This window comes from Acartia tonsa, chromosome 15, assembly GCF_053477335.1.
Source record: "Acartia tonsa isolate MP-2025a chromosome 15, ASM5347733v1, whole genome shotgun sequence".
Taxonomy (NCBI): domain Eukaryota; kingdom Metazoa; phylum Arthropoda; class Copepoda; order Calanoida; family Acartiidae; genus Acartia; species Acartia tonsa.
Genome location: NC_137274.1, coordinates 16,404,324 through 16,414,797, shown reverse-complemented (window position 1 = coordinate 16,414,797; position 10,474 = coordinate 16,404,324). Strand labels below are relative to the sequence as shown.

The 10,474-nt window shown below is 31.7% G+C and overlaps 1 long non-coding RNA gene across 1 annotated transcript; it reads right to left on the bottom strand.

The window, feature by feature from the left end:
- Window positions 1-497: 497 nt before the first annotated feature.
- LOC145307297 (uncharacterized) lies at window positions 498-3,249 on the bottom strand. The gene is made up of 3 exons (XR_013875385.1): window positions 3,194-3,249; window positions 1,660-1,711; window positions 498-548 (listed from the first exon to the last, which is right to left on the bottom strand). It is a non-coding gene; the product is annotated as an uncharacterized LOC145307297 (long non-coding RNA).
- Window positions 3,250-10,474: the final 7,225 nt, after the last annotated feature.

The window sequence follows — 10,474 nt, the reverse complement described above, 5'->3', positions numbered from 1 at the left end:
AAACCTCAGACAAACGAAGAATTTCGTGTTCTTTAATAAAGTAAGCCACGGAGCAGGCTTCCACCCTCTTTGCCCGATACCCTCACCTTCTACTAGTTAAACAGGTATTATCCTCTTAGAAATTTTTTTTTCAATATTGAAAATTTGAGTATTCCCCCCCCCCCCCCCCCCAACAGAGAATGGCCGCAGCGCTCGGCTCCCTAGCTAGCCTAGCCGCAGCGCTCGGCCCCCTTGCCTGCCTAGCCGCAGCGCTCGGCCCCCTTGCCTGCCTAGCCGCAGCGCTCGGCTCCCTAGCCTAAAACCTAACCTAAAATAGTTGTTCGTCGGTAGTCGGGAGGGGGGGGGAGGGGGGTGGTTACAAAATTGAAAAAAAAAATTTCTAAGAGGATAAAGCCGTTAAACGAATTGACTAATAAAGGAGCTCCATTTAAGCAAGCTAAATTGACGACGATTTTGCAAATATCCATGAATAATCTACATCCAAATAAATATTTACCTTTAAAGAACACAACAACAATTAAACTCAACCAAGTTGCAAGATTGAAAACCTAAAATAAGAAATAAGAAAAGTTAAGTAATTTAAACAAAGATTTCAAGATCCATAAAAGTAAAGACCAGCAAAATAGACTGAGACGGCTGTTAATATTTTTTTTTATTATAAAATGATAACATATTTTGGGTTAATGCGACCATCTCGTAATCATTGATTAAATGGCACTTTTGTATAATTTTTGAGGAACACGATTCCAGTGACGTCAAATTTTTTTTTCCCGAAAAAGGGAAGGGGGGAAGAAAAAAAGGAGATGGGAGAAAAGGTGGTTTTCCCCATCTCTTTTGAAGAGATTTTCTTCCCCCCTTTCCTTTTTCGGGAAAGAAAAATATGACGTCACTGGAATCGTGTTCCTCAAAAATTATACAAAATCGGGAAAGATTGGGTTGTGTCGCACTTAGAATTCTAATTTCGATCTGATATTTTTCATGAGTAATTTTTGGTAGATCAATTTTCCCCAAATCGAACAAAAAGCTGGAAAAGTAACGGCTGGCGGCTCAGCCATTTAGCCGTTTTTTTTGCCCATTTTCATGGCAAATTCATCATTAATAACGTAGGAATCAACTTTTAAATCATATTTTTGGTTTAATTCGTGTTAAATGATAGCAATAACTATTTTTAAATTTCTAGTACCAACAGCTACTAGCTAGAACCGTTTGAAAGGTTTTTAAGCTACAAAAAGTGTCATGTGGAAATAGGTTTCGTGACTAATTTGCTCCAAGTTTTTGTTCTATTTAGGGAAAGTAGACCTACCAAGGATTATTCATGCAAAATTTCATTTCGAAATTTGAATTCTAAGTGCCAATTAATTATTAATTACGAGATGGTTGCATTAACCCCCCCCCCTCCCTTATATAATTAGTCTTTAAACCATCCAGAAGTAAAAAATAACAAACTTTACTTAACTTACCTATATGCTTAACAATCATGGTTAAAGTTTAAGGTAATCGACGGACCATTAAATACCTTTCAATTAAAGTCGGACCTGATAGTTGTCTGTGTTATACATCTATACATATATTTTTTATTGTTAACGCAGACCGACTAAATTCCAAAAAAAAATTTTAGAGCTTTGTATCAAAGAAAAGGGTTGAAATATTTAGTCTTACCTTATTCTGCTCCGTAGAGTTACTCTGGAAGAATCTTGAAAGCAGGACAGACCTGAAATAAATAGAATATAGGATGACAACATCTATACAAGCCAAGGACAAACTTGTGGAGTGTCAGAACTGAATAAACTGAATATTAATTATGTACAAAATTGTAAGTGATTTGTTGCAAATACAGAATACTGTTTAAGGACGTACTGACGTTTTTAGGACTTGATTTTAGAGATGATTCCTAACTGTTATAGGAATGAGAATGCTAAGTTAGAGATGGATAGGACAATTCTAATCTGTTTAGATTAACGAAGAGAGCATACCGTTACAGACGGACAATAATTATAGAAGATATTCGCTTTTAATAATATGTTAAATTAATAAGTTATACAAGACCGGAAGTTTTTGGTGAATTTGATTGGTTGGCTCATTAAGTTGAATGTTCTAACGTTACGACCACTAATTTTAATCTACAGAAGGTGAAATTTTGTGTATCATCATTGCGGATGTACATAAATTTAACGGCCATTGTCTTATCCCTTTAGATCCCTATGCAGTGCTAAGATGCACTGAAAAAGTGAAAAATAACTAATGTTTTCTTACATTAGTTATCAACGAATTTACATTATGTCTTAGCGAGAAAAAGAGGTTCAAAACAGGGGTACAGTTTCTTTATATAGCAACAGGAATATTAATTTACACCAATAGAAATAGAAGAGTAGAAGCATATTCTGAACTCTTTTTTCGTCAAATCTAAGAAGGAACATTTCTAGCAGACAAAAGTATTGTTTACTTTCGACTCAAGCTGATGTGGATTCTTAAGAAATTATAGACTCGCTACTCGATAGTGAGGCAAAATTATTTTTGTGAAAAATCATCCAAAAGCACATTAAAAATCTACAAAAATTAAACAAAATCATATGTTAATAACCCTTTAAGATTTTACTTAATTTTTGTAAATTTTTTAATTCGATTTTGGAGGATTTTTCACAAAAATAATTTTGCCTCACCAGCGAGTAGCCAGCCTAACTTTTTTTTTAAGAATCCACCTCGTTACTAAGCTTTCAAATTTAAACGAAATTTTTGGGCAATTAATTCTGATTCCGCAAAGCTTTCTACTAAGAAAATATACTGTTTACAGCTGACTTTTATGTATGTATGAAATGAAAAAAAACATGCCTTTGTAGCAAAATGTGTACACAATTTCAACCAATGAGATCCAATGTAAATTCCGATGCGATTCTCCTATTGGCTCAATCAGACATTCCCTCTCTTTCTTAGTACCTTTATTTTTACACCTATTGAATAAAGAACGTGTCCTAACTTTTTCTAAAAATAGCTAGTCCGTGTTTTTAGTAAGTAGTAGATGTAAAAAGATCCATAGAATTTAGATTTGACACCTTACTTTTTTAATTCTGTTGAGTAATTATTGATAAAATCTATTTTGTACACCCCATTATATCAAAACTCGAATGGGAATAAAAAAATAACAAAAGTTAGGACACATTCTTCAGATTTAAGCAAGTAGAAAAAAATGTTTTACCTTATTGGTCTTACAATTTTCATTGAAGTCCACAGTCTTGGGAAGCCTAAATAAAATAGAATTGTAGAGTATTTTATAATAATAAAAGATGATAAAATCGAAAAAAAAACATAGATAATCATAAATGCGTATATATTAATATCAGATAAAAATTCCAAAATCCTAGATCGGCTGTATAATTCTATATTATATTTCATATATTCTATATATAAATAAATCTCTCTTTCTTGTATAAATAAGAATAGGCTTTTTAGAACTTGAAAATGCTAAAACAAATAAAGAAATAAGAAACAGTAACGCACCTGTAAAAAAATCCCCAAATGGAAAATATAGATATAGGCCAAAGAAAAGTAGCTCAAACCTGCAAAACAATATTTCTTTTAATTTTTAGGACAAGTTCTCAATTTAGATAACAACATACATAAAAGCAAAGCATTGAAACGGTAGGACATGTGTATGAGTCGAAGCTAAATTGTAAGTAAATTTGTTGAATAACTGCTTAATATAGAAAAATACCTAATACAGGACATTTTTAGAGTTACTTCGCTTATGATACTGTACTTCGTTGGCAGTTCCGGACCGGCTTTAATTATTGGAAAAACTTCGCTTTTAAACAGATGCTAGGATATAAGAAATTATTGCAATGCTGATAGATAGATCGAAATTTAAATAAATAATTCACATAAATTAAATCAATTTAAGAAAGATGCTAGGAAATAAGAAAATATGAAATAATATCATAGCAATACTGACAGATTGAATCATATTTTTTATAATAACTAATGGTCAAAGTCAGCTTATATCAACAACGAAATTAATTTGAAAAAAATCATTAAACCTATACATGTTTTTTCAGCTGTCGATGGAAGGCAACACATCGTAAAATTGTCGACCTCTCAATATTTTACTTGTTGTTATACCTTATTCCTGGGTCAAAGCAACGATGTTTTAAAGTTAATTATGCTCCATAATAAAAATATTGACAGGAAGTTCCAGCCTTCTATTATAATTAGCAGCAGAAAAATAACTTTCCCTCATATCGTTACAGATCACTGACTGGCGGATGAACTGACATACGGACAAACAGACATGGTAAATTATAGAGTAGCATAGCTACAACAAAAGCATTACTGTTGTAAATGTGAAGTAATCCAACGGCAGAGGATATCAACATAAAGCATCCAAAAAAGCCATTATTGATCTGAAAACAGAAGAAAAAGAACACAAGCAAAGAAATGAAATGCAATACCACTCAGGCAAAGTAGAATCAACAATTTAAATATACCTAAAATTAAAAACAAAGCAAAAACATGAAATAAAATGGCATAAAACATGTAATAAATGGGAATATAGAATAATGAAGGCAAATAATAAAACTGTATTAAAAAAGCAAATATGGAAGAAAAAAAAATCTTAAAAAATCAATTAACATATAATTAATAATAATTCAAAGGGTATGAAGATAAATTATAACATGCATAAAATAATGAACACATAAATAAAAATAATAAAACCAACAAATAAAGTTTAAGAATTTAATCATAAAATAAGATTAAGAAGGCTATATAGTTAAAAATCAAGATTAGACATACTAAAAAATAAATCAGAAACCATGCTACATTAAAACAAGATATATATCATGCAAAGTAAAGCATAAAATAACAAACAAATAAGAAGGCAAAATTTAAAAAAACATAGAAAGTAAAGCACAAATTTTAACCATAATGAATAAAAATTATAAGGCAAATTGAAAAAAACATAGAAAGTAAAGCACAAATTTTAACCATAATGAATAAAAATCATAAGGCAAATTTAAAAAAACATAGAAAGAAAAGCACAAATTTTAACCATAATGAAAAAAAATTAGAAGGCAAATTTTTAAAAATATACAAGTAAGCATAAAATATTAAATATAATGAAACACAAATTAGAAGGCTAATTTTAAATAACTTAGAAAAAACGTAAATAAAATTACCAAATACTACACAGAAATTCATGAACGTAAAAAAATATAAGATTTAAAAGTGAAATCATTTTAAACATACATTATAAAAAGTGCCAAGGCAAAGTTTAATATAAATGTTAATATAATACTAACATCAAAACAAAAGTTAAAATTAATTAATAATCATACATTAACTGTTTGTGCACTACTGAATTATATAATCAAAAGCCTCCCTATTTATATACAAATTTCAAACTGGAGAATGGTTGTGAGTTTGAATAATCCAGAAATAATTAGGCGGTCAATTTAATTAGGAAAAAATAGATTCATTAATGTAGATGCTCAATTAGACACAATAATACTTAGAAAGTAATTGTGGCTTCAAACCGATTAATATCCACTGGATTAGATCCCGGTTATAAGCCATACTAAAAAATCATATACATATTGTATCGTATTATATCCAGTTTTCTACGAATACAAAAATGTACAATCATAATATTAAAAACTTTTTAAATCTTTAATTGTACATTTGTATATCCGCGAAAAGCTGTTTATAATATAATAAAATAAATAACTATTCTAGCATACGAAGATTTTATGTTTGCTTAATCTTAAATTTAAGCAACATAATTCTTGTAGGTTAAAATTTCCCAAAGCAAAGCTTTATTTTAAGAAACTTAACTATTTGTTTACTTATTTATCAATGAAACGAAAAAGAAATTTCCATTTTGTACAAATTTATGTACATTAAGAAATAATAATGTGATCGGATTGTTCCTTTACTGTGTTCCTATTAGCCCAATACTGATTGAGGATCTAAACTTGCATTATTTATCGCCGGACACAACGTTCATTAAAACCCGTGAAACTGTCGCATTAGTAAAAGTTACGAATCCTATAATTTAAAGTATAGGAGGGCTCTTTTGTCTGAATCTTAAGCTCTCAATAAACAATGAACTGATTTAGTTCTCCTATTTTGGTGAAGATTCACCTAGGTCTCAGGGAGGTTTTAAGCGGTTTCAATTTTAGATTCAAGCCTTGTTACCGTTTTAGCCTAGTTTTATCACCCTTCTTTGCCACTTCAGTGCTAGGGCCCACCCACTAGGACATAAAGAATTAGCAAAAATGTTTGCTTATATTAAAGAACACCAAAATTGGCGTGCGGTGCAGCAGGTAGCTATAATCTTAGCAGCTACTCTATAAGTGTGCGTGTCTGTCTTACATTTGTTCTTTGCTAATGTGAGAATAAGATTTTTGTACGGACAGAACTAAATTTTAGTTTTTCTAAATCTTAGTTTTTTTTTCTTATGAATCTATAATACAAAGTAGATGTCCGTCTGTCCGTCCGTCCCTTATAATCTCGGTAACCACTTAACCGATTGGATTCTACTCTTCAGGGAATATACCTACTGGTCCTTTGGTGGTTTTAGGCTATTTTCTCGGGGGATGGGACACCCCCAACCCCCCAGAAAACAAAAATCCCCCCCAATTTTATTTCGAATTTTGCGAATTCGCAATTTATTCGAGGAAATTTACGACCCTTTCACAATTTTTCGGCTGGGTAGGTAATAGAAGATGTAATTATTTCGATACTCACATCATTTTTTAGGCACGTTTTTTTTAAATTAACTCTAGGGGCACAGCCCCTATAAACTAGGGGCAAAACCGCTAGTATACATGAAATTGTGGTATCCGCCTAGGATAAATGGCAGACACCAGAGTTCAACTGACTACGGCAGTGTGAACAGACGAGGACACCTATACTATAGAGAAGCTACGCTTCTCTAGCAATCACTAAATAATAAACAAAGTCTATTCAGTTGTTCCTTTATTCAGGGTCTAAGGTTTACTAAAGTTATATACAACAAACAATAAATACACAGATAGGAATAAGTAATCATAAACAGAATCAATATAATACATATACAATAGTCAGTTTGGGCAATAATGATCCCCCATCCCTGGAAAGGGTGGGGGGAATTAACAATACAGCTTAACCATAATAAGGCTGTCAGAATCTATCATTAATTTTAGGCATAGGGAGGGGGTCGGCAGACCCTTTCCCCAGGACTCGGGGGAGGGCCCTCGGCCCTTCCCCGAACCCAGGTCAGGGTTGCCATAGGCATGGCTCACGGTTGCCGAATACCACAAAATCATTACTACAAAACAAAACTTTTCATGCAACTTTTGTTATTCTTTGCAATAAGCATTCTAAAAGATAATGTTATTAAAAATTTTGATAAATATTTTAAAAGGAAATTGATTTCAAAAAATTAAAAATTGACCTTAGCCAATTATGTGAAAACAATTAATTTAGAAAGCGTAGCAACTATATAATCGCGACCCGAATGTCCGTACGTTCATTTTAAACATGTTGATTTTTAACAAAAAATTTGCGTATAGTCTCTCTTCCCCCTCCCTTTGGTATTTTCAAAGCATCTTTTTATAGGTTAGATTAGGTTAGGTGATTGACCCACAGGGTTGGGCAATTGACCCGGCCCGCAGTAATAGAGCACCCCGCAGGAGCAAGAAATAGGAGGAAATCTACTGTGAAAATAAGGCGAAACACACCTTAAGAGACGTTGCCACGAAAGGGACTATACTCAAAAAAATTTATGTTTTATAATTATTCGATTAATCTGATTTTTGGAATACTGATTCCTAGGACAACAATGTACAATGTTATAAGCCAACCATCTCTATATAATCAAGGCATAAAAATGTAAGTATGTCTTTAAACATTATCCTGCATCTAAGCAGTTCTTAAAATTTACTTACAATTTTGTTTCAAATTTATACATTTATATTCTGGTTATTCAGTTCTGACACTCTACAAGTGTTAATGTTCTTTCGTTTGAACTACCGTTTCAGAGCTTTGCTTTTATGGATGTTGTCATCCTTGTTTTAATATTTTTTTGGAGGATTTTTCACAAAAATAATTTTGCAGCGACCCTAATTTTTTAAAGAATCCACTTCAGGATACTTTTCAAGGCATACTTACATATTTTAGGTAGGACATAATTAGAGAAATGTTTTGCTTAACGTATTCTATTTCGTTGTTCTAGGTATAATTGTTCCAAAAAAGATGAAAATTATATCATTTAATAAAATCAGAATGTTTTTAATGGACCATGGACTTTTTGATAACAATTATAGAGTTGCCATGCTTTCTAAATCGTACCCAATTGTAACAGGAATTATCAGCCATCCAAAAATTAAATTTCATAGGACAATTCTAACATGCTAACAAAGCTAACCGTGACATACGGACGAACGGACAAGCCCTAATTATAGAAAAGTTTCACTTTAAAAATATGACATAAGAAAAAGATAGTTAATCTAAACTCCATAGGACAAATCTAACATGCCGAAATTATTGAATAGAGCTAACCGTGACGTACGTACGGACGGACGTAGAAACCCTAATTATAGAAAAGTTTCACTTAAAACAATGAATTTAAGAAAAAGATAGTTTATTTAAATCACATAGAACAATTCTAACATGCCTAAAACCCTGACCGTGACTTATAAAAAAAAGTTTCACTAAACAAAAAATTGAAACACATCTTATAATTGCAGTTTAAAGTGTCCATTCGCCTGATAGGCATTGGGTTTCCAAGCAGACAACCAACTCTTTGTCTGAAAGTTCTAACTGTGCATGGTAATGAGTTGCGCCTGTTTATGGACTAAGGCTTTCTCTGATATGCCTGATATTGCAGCAGTAGGTATTATTTTTAAAGTCTTTAGTATGATGCGATGTGGTTCGGACTGACACCTCTACGCTATTAAACAAGGATGACAACATCCATAAAAGTTATAAAATGGTATGACAAACGAACATTAACACTTGTACAGCGTCAGAACTGAATAATCAGAATATAAATGTAGAAAAGTCGTAACAAAATTGTAAGTAAATTTGTTAAAAACCTGTTTATTTACAGGATGTTGTTGAAGGGCAAACCTACATTTTTAGGACTTGATTATTGAGATACTTTGTTGTCCTATGAAAGAGAATTCTAAAAATTAGACCAATCGTATAATTTTATCACATAAATTTTAAAGTTAAAAATTAACATGTTTTAAATGGACGTACGGCCATTCTGGTAACGATTTTAGAGTTGCTACGCTTTCTAAACCGTAACTAACTACTACAAGAATCACCATGCAAAGTTTTAAATCAACAATTCTGACATGCCTAAATTAAAGAAAAGAGCTACCCGTTCCGTACGGACGTACGGACCGTACCTAATTATAGAAAAGCTTCGCTTTAAAAAAAAACAAGAATATAAAAAGAGATAGTTTATTTAAATCACAGATACAAATAAAAATAAATACATAGAGCACACGTGGAAAGGACAATGGACGATGAAAAAAAAACGCTATGAAAAACTATTGACACAACCCCCCCCCCCCATAAAAACAAAAAATTTCTTGACATTCTGGCGAGCACAAAGCCAGCCACTACACCACCATTTTCAAATAAATTAAAAGTAAAGAAACAGTGTATAGTTTCCAATAAAAAATGACGTCATACAATACAAAAGACCAATGATAGGCCAGTATATAATATACCATTGGTAAATTACAATGTACACTCGCATATCATTGGTCATTTTTATTGTATGACGTCATTTTTATTGGACACTATACGCTGTTTCGAAAAAAGGTAGAAGGGGGGGAGATTATTTTTCTTTATACCTAATTTAACAAAACCTAACATAACATAGTATAAGGTGAAACCGAAGATGATTAAAGTCTCTCCACAGATTATGACATCATTCAATAGAATAGAGGCCAGTATACACTGTAATTGACCAATGGTAAAATTTATCCTGGCCTCTCATTAGTTATTTAATCGTATGACGTCATAATCTGTGGAGGGACTTTAATCATCTTCGGTAACACCCCCCCCCCCTCCCGTATTTTCAATTTGTTTTAAATTGAAGGAAACCCCCCAATTTTTCAAAACATGGTTATAACATCTACAATGAGAAAAGAACTGATTCGCTGAATCGGCTATGATTTAAAATTGGGATTTATTTGTAAAAAAAATGTTCCAAAATTATAACAAAAATCTACAAAAATTGGATGAAATCTTATGTTTATAATTATTATATGATTTTCTTTAAAGGGATCTATGCATAAACAAACGCAAGTGATGTTTTAGTTAATCTAAGCATTTTTTGGCCATTATAACATTTTTTGGGAAATAGTTCATTTAAAAACTAAAAATGATGTGATTTATGTAGCAATTCTTAAACTAATATATATTATTGATGATTCACATGAAAATACTTCTGTTATATCAAAATCTAAATCAATCTATTTTAGTG